At 47.9% G+C, this 23,640-nt stretch overlaps 1 protein-coding gene across 9 annotated transcripts in view; it reads right to left on the bottom strand.

The window, feature by feature from the left end:
• The window catches only part of LOC119971764 (coiled-coil domain-containing protein 73-like), a 335,430-nt gene that overhangs the window by 235,387 nt on the left and 76,403 nt on the right, over positions 1 to 23,640 (bottom strand). Inside the window, exon 1 of one of the 9 annotated variants that reach the window (XM_038807835.1) lies at positions 22,417 to 22,436. The exons of the other annotated variants lie outside the window; for them this stretch is intronic. The gene's annotated coding sequence lies outside the window, so the exon portion shown is untranslated. Of the gene's footprint in view, positions 1 to 22,416; positions 22,437 to 23,640 lie in introns of those variants that run through there. 9 annotated transcript variants of the gene reach the window in all.

Here is a 23,640-nt window from a genome sequence, read left to right as displayed (position 1 = left end):
AGAAGAAAGCAACACTGACATGCTTGTGGAACTCAGTATGCAGATGACATCACCATCTCCACTCTCTCTCAGAAGAAAATCTCTGGGCAATGCTTCACACCTTTGCGGAAGCAAACCAAAGAATCAACCTCAACCTCAAGACCGCCCAAGTCCTTAGTAACCCGCCTCAGGGCAACATCCGGTCTCTCCCTCTATCAAGATCAATGGAGAAACCTTGCGAAACATAGAACATTTTCCATACCTGGGAAGCGAGCCACCTTTCCTAAAAGACTGACATTGATGCGAAGTTCCAACATCGTATTCAAACCTCGACGCCTCCTTCGGACTCCTCAAGACAAGAGTCTTTTACGACCATGACATTCGTGATGAGACAAAGATCCTCGCATATAAGGCGGTCATCCTCCCAATGTTTCTATATGGCTGAGAAACCTGGACTACATACAAGGACCTGGAGAGGTACCATTGATGCAGTCTGAGATGGATTCTCTGCATCGGCTGGGATGACAGGCACACTAACATCAATGTCCTTGAAGGAGCCAAGAGCACCAGCAACAAGGTTGTGATCATCCAAAACCAACTCAGTTGGGCTGAACATGTGCTTAGGATGTCATAGTCCCTACTGCCAAAGCAAATCTTCTTTGCCCAGCTCAAGGAAGGTTCCCAAACAAGAGGGCAAAGGAAGCTCTTCAAAGACACCCTGAAGACTTAACTCAAGAAATGCAGCACAGACGTCAATGACTGGGAGACCCTTCCTCATAAGAGACCTACTTGGAGGAACCTCCTGATTGAAGGAACATAATTCTTAGAGGAGGTCCAGATAAGGAGCATGAGAAAGGAATACCAATGACCTAGAGTCCAAGGAGCAATCCCACCTCCTGGAAACACCTACCAAGTGTGCAATCAAAGATGCAACTCCAGGATCGGACTTATCAGCCATGCAAGAACTCACAGAACCCATGACCAGTAACACGGAGTTTCTTAGGTGGGCAATCATATTCATTTGCAAGTGATCAGCAAAGAAGAGTACACTTTGCAACTGAGAAAGTGGACACATTTATATATAGCCATTTTTACCCAGAAGCTTAAAGCATGTTTATGGGCAGCTATGACAGCTTTCATTTCAACAGGTGTTAAACAGATCAAGTCTGTACCACACATAAAGTAACAGTGGGGCCTGTCATGTTCTCCTCACACTCAGATAAGAAAAAGCTCTAAAGTAATTTTCTTTTTATTTAAAGGAACATCTTTCAAACATTTTATTGAGGCATTTATAGTTTTAGAACAACGAAAGATACAAATACAAACGTAAACATAATTCAGTATGTAACACTCCACCAACACACATTACACACAATTCCCAAGTCCCTCCATCTCCTAAAGTTATTTTCAGAGGAACTTTAAAAGCTTTTATGATATTGTCTCTCCTTGCCTATTTAGAAGTCATTCTTAAACTTCTCTCAGCAAATTAGAAAAACAGTCTTTAAAATTCTATTCCTCAATTAAAAGTTAAAATCAATTCTATAAAAATAGAAATAATTGGAGATAAAGAGGGCAGCACGGTAGCATTGTGGATAGCACAATCGCTTCACTGCTCCAGGGTCCCAGGTTCGATTCCGGCTTGGGTCACTGTTTGTGCGGAGTCTGCACATCCTCCCCGTAGCTGCGTGGGTTTCCTCCGGGTACTCCGGTTTTCTCCCACAGTCCAAAGATGTGCAGGTTAGGTGGATTGGCCATGCTAAATTGCCCTTAGTGTCCACAATTGCCCTTAGTGTTGGGTGGGGTTACTGGATTATGGAGATAGGGTGGAGGTGTTGACCATGGGTAGGATGCTCTTTCAAAGAGCCGGTGCAGACTCGATGGGCCGAATGGCCTCCTTCTGCACTGTAAATTCTATGTAAAAAAAAATATTAATGACCTGTTTAAGAATATTATGATCATATACAAGGCTCACAGTGTAAATAATAAAACTGTTATAACAACAATAGTGAATACTAAGGACACAACTAAGATGAGGGGTTAACCAAAGACGTAATGCTCATTTCTGTTCAGAATTAAGTTCAGAATGGATTTACTGATCCAGTTTCTTTTTTAAAAATCAGGAAAACTGCAGAAGTGTATGCGAGAATCCCCTCAATATTTCTCTGGTTGTCGAGGAGTTGGATATCGTAAAGCAAACACTCTTTCTGTCTAACTACCCAACGGTCGATTTACTCAGGGATTCATTACTCTAAACTTTTAAATTGATATTCGCTGTGACATTGTCGGCAAAATTTTCTGTTCCTGAGGGGTTTGAATGGGTGGACGTCGGGGGTGGCTTGGGTCAGGGACCGCAGTTCAGCCAGTGCTCACCACTCCAGGTGTCCCACCGTCACCGTCACCGCCACCCCAGAAAATTGATGGGACCATGTGATGGAATGGCCAGCCTGCATGCAGGGATCACTCGGGTGGATGGTGAAAAGTGCTACCATGGGCAAAGTCTGACATTGAACAATGTGGAGCACCAAAGCTCATCGCACAGTGGGTTGTCATCATCCTCCATCCCATGGACCAGACACGCTGTTACTGTGACCCCAGGGCGCACATCCATTGTGAGGCAGGTAGAAATCATGGAGGGTGGTCGGAATGGGGTGTCCATGCCTCTGGCCAGCTCATCCAATCCCCTCGGTGAACCTGGAGGTGATCAGAGTGTCCCGTGTGCGTTGGTCCTAGCCCACACGTTGTGCAGCCTCCTGTGCCTGCCTGGGCCCCATGTTCTGCCATTCTTTGCCCTGCCCTCCCCCCTCCCCCCGTATCCTACTCATCGAACGAGACCTAGCGTTCATCCTCCTCCTCCAGAACATCATCCTTCAACTGCGCAATGTTGTGGAGAACGCAGCAGGTCGCTGTGATGCGAGCGACCCACCCAGTGCCATGCTGGAGGGCCCTTCCAGAGCATTCCAGGCACCTGAACCGCATCCTCAGGAGCCAAAGCACTGTTCAATCACGCTCCTGAGCTGAATGGGTGTCGTTGTAGCGTGTCTCTGCGTCAGTCTGTGGCCTCTGGATAGGCATCATCAGCCACGACCGCAGCGGATAACCCGTCACCCAGGAGCCAACTCCCGCCGGAGTTGCGCCTCGAACAAGCCGGGAATCGTCGAGTGTGCCACGATGAAGTCATCGTGCACATGGCCCGGGTATCGGACGCAGACATGTATGATGCTCTTCTCATGGTCACACACCAGTTGGGCGGCATGGTAACACAGTTGTTAGCACTGTTGCTTCACAGCTCCAGGGGCCCGATTCGATTCCCGGCTAAGGTCACTGTCTATGCGGAGGCTGCACATTCTTTCTGTGCCTGCATGGGTTTCCTCCGGGTGCTCCAGTTTCCTCCCCACAAGTCCCGAAAGATATGCTTGTTAGGTGAATTGGACATTCTGAATTCTCCCTCAGTGTACCCGAACTGGTGCCATAGTGTGGCAACTAGGGAAATTTCACAGTAACTTCATTGCAGCGTTAATGTAAACCTACTTGTGACACTAATAAAGATTTCATTATTATGTTCATCGAGTGGAACGCCTTTCAGTTTGTGTAGAGCAGCTTGTCATCTGCAATTGCTCATAAGGGGACATGCATCCTGTCGATCACCCGCAAGACCCGGGGCATCTCAGCGATGGCAGTGAACCCCGCTGCCCTGGAATTTGGTGGGCTTGGTCCACATTGAAATGGATGAATTGCGCCGACTACCGACTAGGTATATAGGGCCTCCATGATGGCGACAGGTGCATCATGATCTGGCAGATATGTCACACTGTCCCCCTGTTCAGCCGGAGTCTTCAACCCGGTCTGACACGCCCGCGAATGACAGGCACTGCCGGTACACATGAGGGCTCATGCGGCACTTCCTTTGTACCTCCTCCTCGGCCTGTTGATTGGCCGGCTCTCTGTCCTCAGCGGCCGCCTCCTGTTCCTCTGGGGCACACTCCGCTGCTGCAGCTTCCTCCTCCTCGAGCAGATCTTGCACGTACAGCCAGCGTGCATCCCCCAGTGCAGCAGCCACTAGGAAGAAAGCCACCATAGCTGGTTGCCTTCCAATATCCATAATCTGCAGGGGGTGAAAGGCCGACACGTTAGCATGGTGCGTACCGCCGTGCCCTACCAGGTCCATGGTGCCCACTATGTCCCCCCTCCCCCACACCTCTGGCCCCATGGGGGCCTCTGGCTCTGTCGCCTATCCCTACTGCCAGGGGAACCGTCAGCTGCGCTGCCCTTGCCAACAGTATGCTCCACGCACTCTCCCCCCCCCCCCCCCCCCGTACTTGCGCTGCCCTTGTGTGGGCCGCATGATGTCCCACTGGCAGGCGGCAGCCAGTTGGGAGGGGTTGGATGGCGGAGGGTGGGGTGGGAGCACAGACATGGCCGGTGGCACTCTGCGGAACCAGGGGCGAAGGTGGATCATCAGTAGGGTGCGCAGCAAGATAGCTGCCTTGCAGGCCGCACAACGGCGGTCCATGCCTGGCCAGCACCCCAGTCCCATCTCCTTTCCCATTCCGGCATCAGCCGATAGAGAATCCCATCTTGTATTTTTAAAGTTTTATTGGACTTTTTATTATATCAAAGGCTATATTATTTATCTTCTATAGTCAGTAACATTGCAATATACTTAGTGACTTTAAAGTATATTGTGTGTTAAACAGTTCTGTAATAAACTTGGAAATAAGTTGTTAAAGTTTAACGTCTCTTGCAATCTTCTGCATGCAGTATAAGAAACCACCTCTCTTGTATTTTCTTAAAATGGGAATATATCATTTCTGAAAAGAGAGCCCCCCCCCCCCCCCCCCCCCCGGACCCTTATAATAACCAAGTAGTTATAACTTGGCCAACAAATTACTTAACAGGCTACCTGGGAAATGGTAACATCTCTTAATCGTAGCTTTCCTTTTGGGAGACATGGTTCACTTTATCAGACCCAAAGTAAGTGTCTGTGCGAAGTGGCTGCCTTCAACTCAGATGAGAGTGATTGGTGAGGGACTGCTCCCGATCTAAGGTAGTCTATATTTGGGGCTAGAGTTATCATCCACTTCATATGAGCAGAAGTAGATCTCTTGGCACATCCAACCTACTCTGCCATTTAATAAAACCAAGACCGATCTAGCTCAACTCCACCATCCCACACAATCCTTATATCTACTGTTCACTTAGTATCCAAAAATCTATCGACCTCAGTCTTGGATATAATCTGCAACTGAGTATTCACGACTTTCTGGGCTACTGAAGTCCAAAGGGTCCTGGTGGATTGCAAATACGTTAATGTGGCGCCACTATTCAAAAAGTGAGAGAGGCAAGAAGTAGGAAACTAAGACCGGTTAGCTTGACCTCTGTGGTGGAGAAGTTGCGAGAATCAATCATGAGGGACGAGACGGCTGAACATTTGGAAAAACAAAGCTCAATCCACCATTGTCAACATGGTTTTATTAAGAGTAAGTTATGCTTGACAGCGTGCTTGAGTTCTTTGTGGATGTAACCAGCAAGGTGGATACATAGAAGATTGGAGCAGGAGGAGGCCTTTAGGCTCTTTGGGCCTGCTCCGCCATTTATCACAATCATGGCTGATCATCCAATGCAATAGCCTAATCCTGCTTTCTCCCCATAACATTTGATCCCATTCTCCCCAAGTGCTATATCTAGCTGCCTCTTGAATATATTCAATGTATTAGCATCACCTACTTCCTCTGGTAATGAATTCCACAGGCTCACCACTCTTTGGGTGGAGAAATGTCTCCTCATCTCTGTCCGAAATGGTTTACCCTGAATCCTCAGACTGTGACTCCTAGTTCTGGACACACCCATCATTGGTAACATCTTCCCTTCATTTACCCTGTCTAGTCCTGTTTGAATTTTATAAGTCACGATGAGATACCCCCCTCATTCTTCTAAACTCCAGCGAGAACAATCCTAACCTAGTCAATCACTCCTCAGATGACAGTTCCACCATCCCTGGAATCAGTCTGGTAAACCTTTGCTGCACTCCCTCGAGAGCAAAAACATCCTTCCTCAGAAAAGGAGACCAAAACGGCACATAATGGATAATGGGGAACCTGTGGATGTGGTTTATCTAGACTTCCAGAAGGCATTTGACAAGGTTTATTTCGACTGATCCAGAAGGTGAGATTGCAGGGGATTTGAGGTAGAGTACTAGATTGGATTGAGGATTGGCTGACTGACAGAATGCAGAAGATCGAGATAAATGGGTCCTTCTCTGGATGGCAAACTGTAATTAGCCGGGTGCCGAAGAGGCCAGTCCTCTGACCTCAACTGTTTACAATCTATATAAATCATCTGCAAGCAGGGACAGAGTATAACATAGCAAAATTTGCGCAAAATAGGTGATAAAGCAGGTAATGATGCAGAGGTGAAGATTCTACAGACGGATACAGATAGGCTAGGAGATGTGGATAAGTGTGAGGTTATCCACTTTGGCCGAAAAAATAGAAAGGCAAATTATCTAAATGGAAAGTAGATTCAAAATACGTCCGGGTATCTTTGTTCATGAATCGCAGAAAGTTGGTATGCAGGTACAGTATGGAATTACAAAAGCAAATGGAACGTTAGCATTTATTGCAAAAGGACTGGAGTTTAAAAGTAGAGAGGTGCTGTTGTAATTGCATAGGTGTTGGTGAGTCCACATCTGTAGTATTGTGTCCAGTTTTGGTCTCCTTATTTGAGGAAGGATGTAGTGGCATTGGAGGCAGTTCAGAGGAGGTTCACCAAATTGATTCCAGGATGAAACGGTTGACGTATGAGGAGAGATTAAACAGTTTGAGTTTATAATCGCTGGAGATTAGAGGAATGAGAGGGGATCTGATCGAGGCATATAAAATACTAAAAGAGATTGATAAAGTAAACCTAGACCAAATGTTCTCCCTTGTGGGGCAATCTAGAAAGAGAGAGGTCACAGATATTGGTTGAGAGGCAGTAGATTTAAAACTAAGATGAGGAGGAACTACGCGCAGAGGGCGGTGAATTTGTGGAACTTGCTGCCCATAATGCGATGGAGTTTGAGTCATTAAATGGTTTCAAGAAGGAGATAGATATATTTCTGATTTTAAAAAGAGGCTAAAGGGATATGGGGAGCAGATAGGGTGGTGGATTTGAGACGAGGAAGAGATTAGCCATGATATGACTGAGTGGTGGGGCAGGCTCAAAGAGCTAAATTGCCTACTTCCTTATTCCTATGCTCCTATTTTCACGAGACTGGTTCATTATACGAGGTGATTGACCTAAGCAGATAGATGGAGTAGATTAAATTGGCATTCCCTGGAGTTTGGAAGAATCATGTGATCTAACTGAAACATACGTTTCTTGAGGAACTTGATAGGGAAGATGTTAACAGGATAGAATGCGGACTTGCGGTGGCGGCCATGGTGCCAGTAGTCGCACATTTGGCAGCACCCGCTTGTAGCAATGTTTTTGGGCCTTATCCCCGATTAACGGGCGGATGTTTTAATGGAAATAGGTGCAGGAGTGGTGGAGGAAGAGTTTATTCCACCGGTGGATGTATTCGTGGACCAGAAATGGTTTTAAGCGAAAGGAGCTGTCGGAGCGAGAAACCTTTGCCTGCGTCACCAGGCAATCTGCATGTGTGGCACAGGGTAAGGGAATAGCCCTACCATCTCAGTGGTCAATGGAGCAGCTGGTGGACTTCTTGGTCGAGAAATTCACCCACCAGACAAAGTAGTCTCTGGACGATCTGGCGAGGACAGTGGATCCGCTTAAAGCGGGGATCGACTGCATGGAGCTGAAGTTGAAGTCTCAAAGCCAGGCGATCCAGAAGGTGGAGGAAACAGTGGGGGAGCATGAGGAGCAGCCTACTACATTGGCGGCAGAGATGGGGGTGATGCAAGATACCCAGAAGCGGCTTCAGGAGAAGGTGGACAATCTGGAGAACCGCTCCCGGAGACAGAACCTGAGGATTGTAGGGTTGCCAGAGGGCATTGAGGAAGCAGATGTTGGCTTGTATGTAGCCAAGATGATGGAGAAGTTGCTGGGAGAGAGGATCTTCAAACAGCCCCTGGAGGTGGACCGGGCACACAGGGCGCTGATGAGGAAGCCGCAGGGTAACGAGCCACCTAGGGCGATGGTTGTGTGTTTGCACTGGTTTCTTGATAAGGAACGGATCCTGAGGTGGGCCAGGCAGGCGAGGCGGTGGACCTGTGAGGGCGGCGAACCTCGGGTATACCAGGACCAGGGTGCGGGGCAGGCCAAGAGGAGAGTGGGCTTTAATGGAGTGTAGGATGCCCTTTTTAAGAAGGGGGTGAAGTTTGGGATGCTGTACCCGGCTCGCCTCTGGGTGACCTACAATGTTCGGGAATACTATTTTAGGACGCCGGAGGAAGTGATGGAGTTTGTGAGAGACAATGGACTGGCAGGAGGAGGAGGACATTGAACTTTGGAGAAGATGTTTGGGGAAGTTGTTTCTCCCTCCTCTTTTTCTTTTTTTCTCTTGTGGAGATTTGTATTCTCCCCTGGAGAGGTTGGGAGGTTTCTTGGGGGATGGCTGAGTTCATTGGGCTCTGCTCTGTTTTATTTTCTCTGGGGGCCATTGTCCTTTGTTCTTCTGTGGAGGTTGTTTGTTTTTCTTTCGGTCTCTGAATGTTTATGGTGTTGTTTGCACCAAGATACTGTTGGTGGGGGGTGGGGATCAGTGGAGGGTAAGATGCTAGGTGCCATGGGGGCGGGGGGAGGCTGCCAGGCTAGGTGGGTGGCCAATTCACGGAAGCACAGTGGGGGGTGAGCATGGGAAACATAGTGGCAGACTCCGGAGGAAAGGTTGGTTATGGTGAGTGGGAAATTGGAGGGGATGATGGTGGTGTTGGTGAATGTTTACGCCCCAAACTGGGATGATGTAGAGTTTATGAGACGGGTGCTGGGGAAGATCCCGGAACTGGACTCGCACTGTGTGATAATGGGGGTGGGGGAATTGAGGGGGTTTATGGAGCTTATGGGGGGGGGGGGGAAGAGAGAGAGAGAGGAGAGTGGATCCACGGATGTTTGGTAGGCTGAGGGCAAAGGAATTTTCATTTTTCTCCCATATACATAAGAGTGTACTCCCGAATTGACTATTTTGTGTTGGACAGTACGTTGTTGGTGAGGGTGGTCAGTTTGGAGTATTGTGGTTTCTGACAATGCGCCGCATTGGGTGGACTTGCAGGTAAGGGGGGAGTTTATTTCAATACGGGCGCATCGAGAAAAGACGGAACGGGCGGAGATGGCGAGGTTAGTGAATGAGATTCTGCAAGTGGATCGGAGGTATTCGGAGGCCCCGGATGCAGGGTTGTTGAGGGAGCAACAGAAGCTCCAGATGGAGTTTGGACTGATATCCACAAGTAAAGTGGTATGGTAGTTGAGGAGGGCTAAGGGGGCAGTCTATGAATATGAGGAAAAGGCGAGTAGGATGTTGGCACATCAATTGAGGAAGCAGGAGGCGGCGAGGAAGATCGGAAAGTTGAAGGATATGGGTGGGTGTTTGTTGGGCGGGAGGAGAAGCACGGTCTTGGACCCGATGGGGGTGAATGGGGTGTTCGGGGACTTTTATAAGAGATTGTATGAGTCGGAACCCTCGGCCGTGGTGGAGGGAATTAGGTGTTGTTTTTGATGGGTTGGAGTTCCCTAGGATGGAGGAGGACCTGGTGGAGAGATTGGAAGCCCGTCATTGGGCTGATGGAGGTGGGCTGGTGGAGGTGTTGGAGGGTATGGGGGCGCTGTAGGCGAGGAAGGTCTAGGGCCCGGATGGGTTCCCAGTGGAATTTTATAAAATGTTTTCAGGGGACTTTGGGGTGCTCCCCCCTATGTTATCACAGGCCACAATCTCCTTAATTTCAAAGGGGGATAAGGAGCAGTGATGGTCCAACAGGCCAATTTCATATTAAATGTGGACGCTAAGTTGCTGGCCAAGATTTTGGCCACAAGGATTGAGGACTGTGTGCCAGGGTTGTTAGGGGAGGACCAGACGGGGTTTGTTAAGAGGAGGCATCTGTCGGCTACCATCAGGCGGTTGTTAAATGTTATAATGATGCTTCCGGAAGGACGAAGTGTGGAGGTGGTGGGTACCATGGATGTAGAGAAGGCCTTTGGCCTTCGACTGGGTGGGGTGGGACTGTTTGTGGGAGGAGCTGGGGCGGTTTGCGTTTGGGCAGGACTTTGTGGATTGGGTCTGGCTGCTGACAGCGAGTGTGCAAAGGAACCAGGCGAGTACGGAGTATTTAAGGTTGCACCGGTGAACGAGGCAGGGATGCCCACTATCCCCATTGCTCTTTGCCTTGACTATAGAGCCATTGGCAATGGCGCTGAGAGGGTCAAGGGACTGGCAGGGGATGGTGCGGGGGGTGGAGCATAGGGTCTTGTTGTACATGGACGATCTACTGCTCTATATTTCATACCCTTTTGAACTTATTGAGGGGATTATGGGCATATTTGATAAATCCAGCCGGTTCTCGGGGTACAAATTGAATATGGGGAAGAGCGAGGTTTTTCTGATCCAAGCAAGGGGACAGGAGAAGAGGTTGGGGGAGCTGCCGTTTAGAGTAGTGGGGGCGAGCTTTAGGTATTTGTGCATTTAGGTGGTACGGGGGTGGGAGCAGCTGCACAAGCTGAATCTGGCTCAGTTAGTGGAACAGATGAAGGGGGATTTTAGGAGGTGGGATGTGCTCCCACTGTCACTGGCAGGACGGGTGCAATCGGTGAAGATGAAGGTTCTTGTTTGTGTTCCAAAACTCCCGATCTTCATTCCAAAGGCTTTTTTTAAGGAGGTGAATCCTCTGATTTTCGGGTTTGTTTGTGCGGGTAAAGCCCCATGGGTGAAGATGGTGCTGCTGGAGCAGGGTCGAGGGGGGGGTTAGCTCTTCCAAATTTGTTGAATTACTATTAGGCGGCGAATATAGCCATGGTTAAGATGTGGGTAGTGGGGGATGGGTCGATATGGGAGCAGATGGAGGCAGCCTCTTATAAGGACACTAGTTTTGGGACATTATTGATGACACCTCTGCTGTTCTCGCTGGCCAGGTACCCCACAAGCCTGTTAGTGGTGGTGTCCCTGATGGCGTGGGGACAATGGCTGCTATTGTCCCCACGCCATCATTGTTAACGGACTCAGCAGTTTGTAATTGACTGCCTTCCGACTTCAAGTTTCTGCCATTTACTGCTAGCAGTTCTAATTAGTGAATAAAGTTCAGTTTTGCTTACCTGATGAATGCTGTTTGAATTTCTCTATCACAGACAAACGCGGGGAAAATATAAAATACAACTTGAAGTCGGAAGGCAGTCAATTACAAACTGCTGAGTCTGTCCCAAGTCTGCGATCTCACAGAAGAATAAGATGATTTTTATACATTATAGGATCAAGATAACATGAATACAACTTGGTCAGGAATTTGATCGAAAGTAAAACATAAGTAATAATCGTTACAATGGCATCACCTTGCTGACCTTTAGGGGAATGGAGTTTCATATCATTATCTTGTCTTTGTTTTAAGAAATGGACAAATTTGTTTACGTACAGGAAGAGACAGTTGTTCAGCTTGTTATGTATTGAGACTACTTCTAGGTTCAAGCCTTATCTAGACTCTCAGAGTCACCCAGTTCTCAGGACATGCTGTCTCTGTGTATTCTGTATCTGTGTCTTAGGTTAAATTCAATTGTACCAAGAAGACTTGACTAGTTTTCCCATCATGCCATTATTTGCTTCACACAATACCACACACCTGAAGCTGGAGGGGGCCTCGGTTTGGGCATTGATCTGCGGGAATAATAGGTTTGCTCCGGGGGTTGGGGAGGGCAGCGCTGGACGGGGGATTTCGGGGTTTGCAATGCGTGGGGATTGAGCGATTTGGGGATCTATTCTTTGAGGGCAGCTTCTCGGGCTTGGAGGTGCTGGAGGAGGAATTAAGTTGCCTGCCGGGAATGGGTTCCAGTATTTACAGGTGAGGAATTTTGTCAGGAAGCAGGTACTGTCCTTTCCCCACCTGCCGCCCCAAGGGTTACAGGACAAGGCGATGTCAAAAACAGGGGTAGTTGAGGGTAATAAAGTGTTGATGGATTGGGAGGGAGCCCCGATCGGGGTAGTGATGCGTAAGTGGGAGGAAGAGTTGGGGAAGGAGGTGGAGGCTGGGGTGTGGGAGGAGACCTTGAGGAGGGTGAGCACATCCTCTTTGTGTGCTAGGCTTTGCCTTATTCAGTTCAAGGTGGTTCACAGTGCATATATGACTGTGGCCAGGATGAGCAGGTTTTTTGAAGGGGTGGAGGATAGGTGTGGGCGGTGCGTGAGTGGGCTTGCGAATCATGTCCACGTTTTGGGCTGTCCGAAGCTTGGGGGATTCTGGCAGGGGTTTGTCAATGTCGGAGATCTTGAAGGTGAAGGTGGTCCCGAGTCCAGAGGTGCCGATCTTTGGAGTGTCAGAAGACCCGGGTGTCCAGGGGAGTCAAGAGAGGCTGTTTAGCCTGGAGATGGATCTTATTGCAATGACGGGATTCAGGGCCACCAAAAGGTTAGGTGGATTGGACATGCTAAATTGCCCTTAGTGTCCAAAAAGATTTGGGGGGGTTATTGGGTTAGAGGGATAGGGGGAAGTGAGGGCTTAAGTAGGTTTCTACAGACTCGATGGGCCAAATGGCCTCCTTCTGCACTGTACGTTCTATGAAACCGGAGTTTGGGTGAGTGACCTGGCAGAGTTCCTCAGGCTGGTGAAGATAAAGTTCACCTTGAGAAGGTCTGTGGAAGGGTTTGCCAGGAGATGGCAGCCATTCATCGACTTTACAATAGTAAAAGCTGGTTTAGCTCAGTGGGCTAGACAACTGGTTTGTGATGCAGAACAAGGGTTCAATTCCCGTGCCAGCTTACCCGAACAGGCTCTGGAATGTGGTGACTAGGGGCTTTTCAAAGTAACTTCATACTTGTGACAATAAAAGGTTATTATTATCATTACTTCTTCAACAATAGTTAGTTTTTTTTAAAAGGAGGTGGGGAGTTGGGGAGCAGGAGGCGGGGTGATAGGCATTTAGGTATTTTGATTATTTGCAGCCCTGTTTTCTTGTTTTGTTTTCTGGTTGTTTTGATGAGTATATATATATATATATATATATATACACAGGCCTTAATAAAAATATTTTTCAAAAATAAACAAGATAGAATGCTTTCCCTGGCTTTTCACTCCAAACCAAGATATCAGTTTCAGAATAAGGAGTTGGTCATTTCAGACCTGAGATGAGAAATGTGTTCACTCAATGATTGCATTATTTTCTTGTTTAGAGCAGGAGTTTAAAGTCTTGAACTCCCGTTTCTCCCACCACACTCAAGATGTCAGAGAATTCCACTGAGGCCTTGCAACAAAAATATTTATTTTGTTTTGATTTCCGAATTCAAGAAAGCTGGAAAATACACCTAAACACAATTTTTAAAAGGCCATATTCTGTATATGCCCTGGAATGTACAAGATGCAACTAACTTCAGTTCAGTGCTATCTGTGAATATAATGAAAACCTCATTCATGTAAAATTTCTGTTCCGTGAAGGAATATAAAAAAGAAACAAATCAGGTTAGCAATATTCTTCAGACTCATTCCTTTATTACTGGCATGAGAGATTTCTTTCAGTTACTACCTAAGAAACTGTCACTCAGGTTCAAATATGGCACACCAAAATAGTCCTGGGTATGTCAGCAGAAAAAAAGCAAACACGACCATAGAATGGAATCTTGTACCCAACTCGAGGGGTTTGGTGGCGGGAGTTGGCAGGTGAAAATCCTTCCCGCCTCCATCCCGATTATGTCTGTAGTGGGAAGACCTGGGGATAGCCTTCCGATTCCACACACTTAAGGGTCTCTTATAATACCAGAGGTGGCAGGATGAGTGGCAGGTTAGGGTATCAAGCATGCAGGGAGCAAAGCAAACCCTAACATATTTCTTTGCAGGTTCCAAGAATAAGGGGGGTGATCAGTTCTCATTCAAGGAAACTCAATCTCTGCCAGGTGCTTTGATCATCAGGAAGGGAGATCTGCTGGGAGTCATACCTCTGCCCTTGCTGCCAAAACTCTCACCCATTCCCCCATGACCTCCACCCAGCAATACCCCCCTCTCACCATCATTCACCTGTGCCTGGATTCCTCCTCAATACTAGGCCTCAGATGGGTACAGTACTGACAGAAGCTACCGCCACGCTGGTGGCACTGCGGAGTACAGAACAATTGGCAGCCGCTGGCTCTCTGTGAACGGGCCTAGTGCCCCAGTGCCCTTCATCTCAGGGCACAGCCTGCCAGTGGCCTATTATGTCCTGGAGTGGCACAAGATTCTGCGGATCTTTTCAAAAAGAAGCCCGCAGAGATTTTGCGGCTCTTCAGCTGCAGCGCTGAGCTTATCACCGCCATAAGAGTCCATCCATCGGGTGGAATTGTCCATTTTTCTGTCCAAGCGCGGTGGTGGACGTTCCAGCATTGCCGTCCCAAGTCTGCACTTGCAGTCTCATTAATTATGTACAGTATCTCTTCAAACCACCTGGCAGGTCCAAAGATTGCTCACTGTCCTCCATCTACTGGCGGGTTTGAAGGTCTGAGGCCATATTTAAATGCAAAACAGTCATATTATTCTCTCTGCCCACCTGTCACCAGGAGACTGTGTAGGATGTCCGGATCCCAGAAGCAAAAGGTTAGCAGCCCCTAGAGGTTAGCAGTCTGATTCAACCACCCAAAGAGACTGGGCACAGAAACATGTCCTCTACCCAAGGGATGGCTTAGTGAAATACACCAACATCACCTCTCTGGCCTGGGAGGCTATTGTCCAGGTCAACGTGGCTGGCAGCTGCACCAGAAGCGCCACGTAGTGCTGGAAGCAGATGAATGGTCCATTCCGACAGGGTAAATCCTCTCTCAGCTCCCTCCACTATCAAACTTTCATCATAGCATCATGTACTCAAACGGCGACTCTTTCCATGGATCTCACACATCCATTAGCGGGCGACACATATCAACACCCATTCTATCATGGACACTTTCACTTCTCCAACATCCCATCTAACATGTTGCTCCCACTCCATCTTCTGTTTCTTCTGGGGTGGGCCCATCACACACAGAGGACATGCATTCATCCAACCTCTGCTCCATTCCCTCTGATCACATGGCTATCTTTCATCTTCATGCAGGACAATCTGGCACACAATAAAGAACGAGCCCAGATCAGGGAAGTGATGGCAGAGAACATTGCCCTCACCGAACTTGAGGAGGCTGCGGTTGAACTTGCTGAGGACAGGGATCGCTCCTGTAGGGAAGAAGAGATAGCCTCGCCCAACAAACTAGGACGGACCTCAGCTTCATAAGTTCATTAAATCCTAACAAAGTGAGTCTGATGTACAGTGAAATAGCCTAACATCATCCACTGAAACTGTCATTTATTTCTTGCAAGCATGATCAGATCGCAACCAGCCAGGCAGCTGAGCAGCACTCCTAGCCTCCAGAGCAGATGTGAAGATGAGGGAGTCTCACCGAAAACCGTCATTGTGCTCACCCGCACCCTTGACCAGCAGAGAGACACATACCTTTGTGGGCGTAACTCTAGGTTAGACTCGGGATCACTTTCTGGAGAACCACTCAGACACATTCACAAGCAGTCAGAACCAAGGACAGGCAGCTCTCCGGCACTTGGAGCCACGTGCTCAGTTCCAATGATCGTGAGCCTCTGGAAGCAGCTGCCAGCTCACTAGTGGAAATGCAAAGTGTAATAATCTGCATGGGACTCATCCACCCGAGGATGATTATTTCCCCCTGCTGATTGGAATGTGAGTTAACCCAGCAGCTGGCCACTGTAGAGCCAGCTAAAAAGGAGAATGGACTCTCCTCGCCCTTTATTAAACAAAGCCAGGCAACGGAACATCAGGCAGAGGTTTGAGAGTCTCTGAAAATGATGGAGGAATCCTTCAGCATTCTGTTTGGATGTTGGGGCTCCAACTTGCGAGTGCCTGAGGCCATCATGCAATGGTAAGCGACGACCATGGAGACCTTGGTCCAGCAGTTCTTGCTGGATTTGCATTCGGTCCTGCATTCCACGGCTTCACACCCTCATGGATACCATTAGGATGAAGGCAACATGGGATGAGGCATCTTGACCTACCTCCCAAGAGCTCTATTTCCCTTCAAGAGTCAGGCAGGGGCTCTCTGGCACCCACAGGGAGAATGGGCTTCAGAAGACACCTTGGGGCCGTCTTCTCAGGACACTGCAACAGTTTGCAGCTGCTTAAGAGTCCACTCTGCCTTTGCCTGCATCCACTCCAGCAGCGCAGGCTTCTACCCCCGAGAAGGAAGCCCTCATCAGGCTGGGACCCTCCATGGTTCGGGCCAGCAGGGGACATATACCAAGTTCATCACAGGCATAAGGATATAGCAATCAGCAGGCTACCTCCATCTCTGCTGCGGATGTCAGGGCTGTACCAAGATGTAGTTGGTAGAGTTAGGAAAGTTTAAGAAGTTTTGAATTTGCTTCTGGCTCACGGATATGCTACTACTGTAAATAAATTGCACTACTGAATCTCATTGGATGGGTATGTGAATATTCTGGTCAAAAGAAATGATTTTGATTTTGTACTTTGGAATCCTCTTAATTCAAGTTTCAGCCATCCTCTCCCTCATCAGTGTCCCAAATTAAGGTGAACATTCATGTGATATCAACGTCAGTGCTACTAGTCTCCGGAGCCTTGAGCACTGTCAAGGAGATGTATATGTTGGGAAAGTTGGAATCCTTTTGCTCAAGGGACAGCAATGGTTGAGGACGGCTCATCAGCAATGATACTGTCTTCTTCTTAGGCTGCCCCATGGAGTTGAGAATGACTTCATTCCACACTAAAAATGAGTTCTCAGGTGTCTAAGGAGTCCAATGTGCGACAGTCTTGGTCACAGGTGGGACTGACAGTGGTTGGAGGAGCAGGTGGGTGTCCGGGTTGCCGTGCTCTCCTTTCGCAGTCGATGCCTGGCTTCAGCTTGTTCTCGGTGATGAAACTCTGTGTTCAGCTCTTTCCTGGATACTTTTCTTCCACTTTGGATAAAGGAGTCCCAGGTGTTGGTGGGGATGTTGTAGTTTCTCCAAAGAGGTTTTGAGGGTAAGCTTGAAGCATTTCCCCAGCCCTCCTGAGGCTCACTTGCCATGTCAAAGTGCCAAATAGAGTCCTTGTTTCAGGAGTGTCATCGCACGCATGCAGACAAAGTGGCCTGCCCAGCAGAGCTGATCAAGCATGGTCAATGCTTCAATAAAGGCCTGAGCGAGAGCTCCAACATTTGTGCATCTATCCTGCTAATCGAGTTGCAGGATCATGCAAATGCACTGCTATACATAGTCCACATCTCAGAGCTATATAGGAGTGGGTATCACTACTGCTCTGTAGACCAGGAGCTTGGTGCCAGGTCTGAGGTCCTGAATATCAAACTCTCTTTCTCAGGCGACTGAATACTGTGCTGGTGCACTGGCACACTGAAGGCGGTGTTGAACTTAGTGTTCAAAGTCTGCAGCTTGTTGATAGTAGGCTCCCAAGGTATGGAAAATAGACCACATTGTCCAAGGCCTCGTTGTCGATTTTGATAAAACGTGGATTTTGATAAAATGGGGGCGGTGCTATGTGGCGGGACAGTTGGTAGAGGGCCTTTGTCTTATAGATGTTTAGTGTAAGGCCCATGCTCTTGTGCATCTCGATGAAGGTGTTGATGATGGATTGGATCTCAGCCTCTGAATGTGCACAGATGTAAGCATCATCTGCATACGATAGTTCAATGACCAAGGATAGGACGGCCTTGGATCTGGTCTGCAGGTGGCAGAATTTGAACAGATTCCCATTTACTGTGTAGTTTATCTTCACTCCAGCAGGGGGCTTGCTGTGTTGAGATGGAACATTGCAGCAAGATTGAGAAGAATGCTGATGTATTGACACGTCTGTGCTTGACCCCTGAACGTGAATTGGGTCTGTGGCGGATCAATCCATTGGTCAGGATCACGGCATGCATTTCATTGTTGAACAGGTGGAGGATAGTGACCAAACTTTGGGGCAGCCCTGCACCCTACAGTAGGGTACAGTGGCTGTAGTAGAATCTTGATCTCCTCGCTAAGTGCTTGAACCCAGGACATGCACTTTAAGATGAGATCCCTAGACTGGTCCGCATCTCATTCACAGTAATGTTTGCATTATTGGAAGGCGCCAAAAGCATCATGCCTCGTCTCCCATCAGTCGTTCCAGTGGACTTTAAATTGACAGTGAGCGGATCAGCTGATCAAAGAATAAATCCTAGCAAGTCACAAGGTCAGAGCGCACAATTGTGAATGCAGGATTCATTCTCAGCAATGGTTCAGCTATCCCAACGAATTGCTTGGAGGGATAGGGGAGATGTTTCTAGAATTTCTCCTCGACTTGAGTCTGAGAGTGATGCACCGGAGTCATCAGCCACTGTTAAGTGAGTATCCCTATTACTCCAGCAACCACCCCTGAAGACCTTCTGGCCCCTCGAACATCCAGGCACCTTGGAGTAATTAAGGATGTAGGCGTCATGGCAAATCCCAGGATAACATGCACATACATGCAGATGCGCTTGTGATGGTCATACACTAGTTACATGTTGATGGTACAGTAGACCTTGGTGGTTTATAAAAATTAAAGGCTCTTGCTAGGGAGCTCATATTGCCGCATGCACTCTTGGGAGGCCCAAGATAGTTGCAAAGCCAGTGAATGAACATTCCCTCGTCCAGAGCAAACCTGACATAATAATGGGCCTTTCTGTAAAGGGAACTGGTCATCTGCTTTAGGCAGACTGAGAAATGTCATACAGGTCTCCTGTTGGTCCCTGAAGAGACACCGAGGCAAATAATTTGAGTGCTACTGTCACTTTCAGGGCCACTGACAGCAGGAAGCCTCCAACTCCATGTGGCGACAGGCCTTCATAACAAATGTGGCATATGTGATGTACGAAGCCTATGAACAATCACAGTGGACCCAGTAGTGCCTTTCACTCATTTGTAAGTAGGAGACCCTTCGACAATAAACCATGTAGTGAGTCACCTCTGCTGTCTTGGTCTTTCCCCTTCACCCTCCTGTTCATGTTCAAGCTCGCCTGGGCCATGTCCCCAAACTGTGCCTCCAGCTGGAGTTGTTCGTGCTGATGCCTCTCCTTCTGTCGCCTCCTCCATTGAATGAGGACTCTGAGAAATGCAGCCTGGAGCTCTGGGTCCATTCGCATTTTTGCCTACTCTATGAAAATAAACATCAGACTTAATGGTTAAAGGATGTAGAATGGTACGGTGTGATTGAGAGACCTGTGGGAGATGTGGGGCTGCCCAGCTTTGGAATCCTTGATTGCCTGATGCAACCTTACCTCTGGATCTCTAGCACATATAGAGTTGAGCAAAATTCCATTCCAAAGATGTAACATCTGAAGCCCGCCTTTTGAGGATGATAAAGTGTGAATGAAATGAAAGTAACTCTGCACTTCTTTCTTTGTAAGAAGTTTGGCATAACTATGACCTTTCAGTTCCTCCTGGTGTGAGACTGGAATCTGTTTGGCCACTGATGAATGGCATTAATTGTCAACCCATAACTCCCATCACTAATGGAATGGTAAAAATTATGCAGCTGTGCCTTTTTCACTATTGCTTTCACTCTCCAAGACTGCATTCCTACCTTCCACTGAGGTGAGGTTATTGAATTCTGCCTATCCCTTTAATAGTGCGGAATTAAATTGTTGGTTTGTCGTTCCTTACTGGGCAAGGGGTCTATGTCTTGTGTAATTGACCTGGATACTGTCCACTGTAGCAGCACCAACAAGTGTGTGCATCCCAAGAAGGTACCATGTGTAGCGGTCCTGCCACACTACCTTATTCCCCTCTCAGACAGAGCTGATTTTACATTCAGATTTGTACAAAGCCATTGCTCTGGGTCTACGAGATGGTGCTTCACTTTTACTACAGGATGGAATTCAACCCTGCCTCCCTCCTGTAAGCGAGCCTCACAATGTGCAGATAGAAATGCTACCTGTTACTATTGCCTCCACCATTAATACTGGATCCAGGTGTTATGGTGGATATTCCCCATCATCTGTAAGGTGCCCATACACCATGTGGACCTCTATCCACCCCATTTGCAAGCCCCTGAACTAAGATGGGAACGTTGTTAGAGACCCTGTTTCCAGAAAGGGCAAAGGACGATATTGATACTGCCAAACCACTATAGACCCAACTTCCGAGTGTTCGTCCAAACAATCCCTAATGTGCCATGTGACCAAGCCCTACCCCATATTCTGCAGTCTGCGTGCATCCTCTTCCAGTAAACAAAGTATTATCCCTTTGACCACTTGTTTGTCAGCGTTTCACGCAGCCTTGCCATCGTCCAGCTTCCCTTCCCTCGGTTTTTCCAGCTGCATTCCATTGTTCATCACCCATCTTCTTACCCTTTGAATGTCATTGTGCCCCCTCACACTTCTTCAACCCTGCTGTTGCACAGCTATCCTTTCACATTGCCTGCCACCCCCCCCCCCCCCCCCCCCCTTATGCTTTCATTTCACCACACCCGAGCAAAACAGCCTTCCTTCAACATTACCTCCCATCAAAAAAGAATTTCCACAGGTTTCAGGCTGCCTGTGTGGCGGGTGGATACTGATTCACCTGCCCCGCCACCAGTTGAGCTTTGCAATCAGCAGGGTGCTCCCCAGCACTTGTTCCAAGTCCAGCCAAGAAAATAGCTGCAAGGAAGGTTACCCTGAGGTTTTCTGAAGCAGCCCTGATGCAAATTCTGGATGCTGCGGAGGAGAGGTGGGACAGCCTGTACCTCAGGCAGGGAGAAGAACCCCCAACAAGGTCACCAACCCCACATGGGAGGAGGTGGCAGCACTGGTAAGCACCAGCTCCCTGCACAGGAGGACGGGCATCCAGTGCACTACTCTGTCACCACTCACCCACTCGCACACCACCCACTCACACACCCATCACAAGTCCATTCACTGCCACCACTCGCCTTCCCACATGCTTCCTCATCTCCCACTCACCAACCACGTATACCGGACATCCTTACTATCTGACCCGATGACGTATGGCCTGCTTACACTCTCCCTATCTGTCTTTTTGCAGGACAAGCTGACTCAGAATAAATGAAAATGAAAATCGCTTATTGTCACAAGTAGGCTTCAATGAAGTTACTGTGAAAAGCCCCAGTTGGCACATTCCGGCGCCTGTTCGGGGAGGCTGGTACGGAAATTGAACCCGTGCAGCGGGCCTGGTTCTGCTTTACAGGCCAGCTGTTTAACTCACTGTGCTAAACCAGCCCCAGGGAGATGGGATCACAAATGGGACAGATCACAAATGGACAGAGGGATGCCCAAACTCCAAATCATGTCACTTTTCAAGTAGAGAGCCCTCCAGCTAGCCAGGCGGAAGAGGACCACTCCTGCGTGGAGGACAAAGTGGGTACGAGAGTGAGAACCCATAACACAATCTTCCATCTCACCAATCTCACAAGAATTCACTCTATTCTACCCTTATTACCTTGCCATACACAAATACCATCTCCTTTCTCTTGCAAGCACATCAGTGGGCAGCACAATGCATCCACCAACTGGGCTTTGGACATCATCAACAAGAGCAGTACCGGCAAGTTCTCTGACCTTCTCATTGAACAGGTGTCAGATTTCGTCCACACCCTCTACCAACGCAGCCACTCACACTTTGCTGGGAATTAGTATTGGAGAGGCTTCTGGGTCAATAACTGGTGAACACCTCACTTTTCCTGATCCACAACAGACAGAAGCAGGGATGTCCCACGATCCGGCACTCCGAGGACTGTTGGAGGCCAGGCACTGCTAATCCGCAGTCAGATGACGTGCCTCTGTACTCGATCGCCCTTCAGCTCCTGGAGCTGAAAAGGCAGAGTTCGGACCATCAGGAAGGGATGTTGGCTTCACTCTTAAGACTGCAAGGCCAACTGGAGGAGTCCCAAAACCTTCTGTTGAGGAGATAGTGCCGGCACTTCTCCAAGGTAAACTCTAATGGCAACCAGGCCATAATCGTGAGAGTGGTGTCCACAGTGGATACTTTGGATGTTCACTCCACGGGTCAGGGCTTGAACTCATGTTGCAGCTACCTTACTGTCTCCTTTTGTGTCTCTCTCTTCTAACTGCATGGGAAGAGAAAGAGTGAACATTGAGGAGTGCAGTCCATGCCCTGATCAATTGCCACCCACCCCAGGAGCATCCTTTCCCTGGTCAATGACTATTGTCCTGGACATCACAGAGCTCCAATCTTTTATAAACTCTCACACTGGGCAAGACGCTAAAGAAGCCTCTCTCCACTCAGCTTGACTGATGGGCATCAGTTTCAGAGAACCACTTAAACCCTGATCCTTTAAAAAAATTAATTGCAATTACGTCATGGGACCCACCTCTTGAACTTTTTTCGACAATCAACCAAACAATACAGCCGAAAATGCCACTGTTGTGGCCGGTGGCTTTCACACCACTATTCCCACCTGCTGTGCCACTCTGCCGAAAAATTGGAAAATTACTCCCTGTAAGTAAACACAGCTGAGGGTAATCAGAGCTCAATTACTGTTTCCTGCAGAATGCTTAATTTTGTTGTAAACTTCTAGCTTCAGGTCAGCAAAGATATTCTTACGGTTTCAATGCTGTATAGACTAGTGTACTTCCCATTTGGTCACAAGTTTTGAGCATGTTTGACTGTAAACCTAGCCTGTGCTTTTAATGTCACTATTTTGAATTGGTTAATCCAGCTGATTATTATCTTTAAACTGCTCATGTAATAATAATAATCTTTATTATTGTCATGTGATAAATGAAGTTACTGTGAAAATCCCCTAGTTGCTACATTCCGGCGCCTGTTCGGGTACACTGAGGGAGAATTCAGAATGTCCAATTCATCTAACAAGCACGTCTTTTGGGACTTGTGGGAGGAAACCGGAGCACCTGGAGGAAACCCACACAGACACAGGGAGAACGTGCAGATAGTGACCCAAGCGGGAATCGAACCTGTGACCCAGCGCTGTTAAGCAACAGTGCTAACCATTGTGCTACCGTGCTGCCCTCCGGCAGAGGAGTTTTCAATTTCGGATCCAACGAATGCCTGAAATTTTTGTACACGTCCACTAACTAGATTAGACACACATTTTGACTTTTATTTTACCACTCCAACCACTCATGACAGTAGTAAATAGCCAGAGCAGTAAAACCTGTGGTAATTACTGACAAATATGCACATTACATAGCAGAGCGGGAAAAAAATCAACTTATTGAGGCTGCCAGAATTCAAGCTGAAGTCAAAAGTTAATTAGCAACTACACAAATAATTAAAGACACCAGTTACATAAACAGCATGGATGATCGAAACACCTTGTTACACATGGCACTTAAAACCTATAAAACTTGCACAGAAGTGTATTGTTGTTATTAGGAACACCTGCTTTTTACAAACTAGCACAGTACTCTCATCAAGTATTCATATTAGGCAAATTATTTATACCTTAGAGAAGAACAAAGCATTAATACGCACAGAAAACATACGTAAACAAAGCTCAAATAGGTAGCACATACATGAAACCTCACTGCTGTTTGCTAAATAGTACTTCAGTGGCTATTTTCACAAGGTGTTT

The sequence above is a fragment of the Scyliorhinus canicula genome, chromosome 9 (assembly GCF_902713615.1).
Source record: "Scyliorhinus canicula chromosome 9, sScyCan1.1, whole genome shotgun sequence".
NCBI classification, from domain to species: Eukaryota; Metazoa; Chordata; class Chondrichthyes; order Carcharhiniformes; family Scyliorhinidae; genus Scyliorhinus; species Scyliorhinus canicula.
The sequence above is the reverse complement of the archived record's forward strand: the minus strand, read 5'-3'. Positions and strand labels throughout refer to the sequence as shown.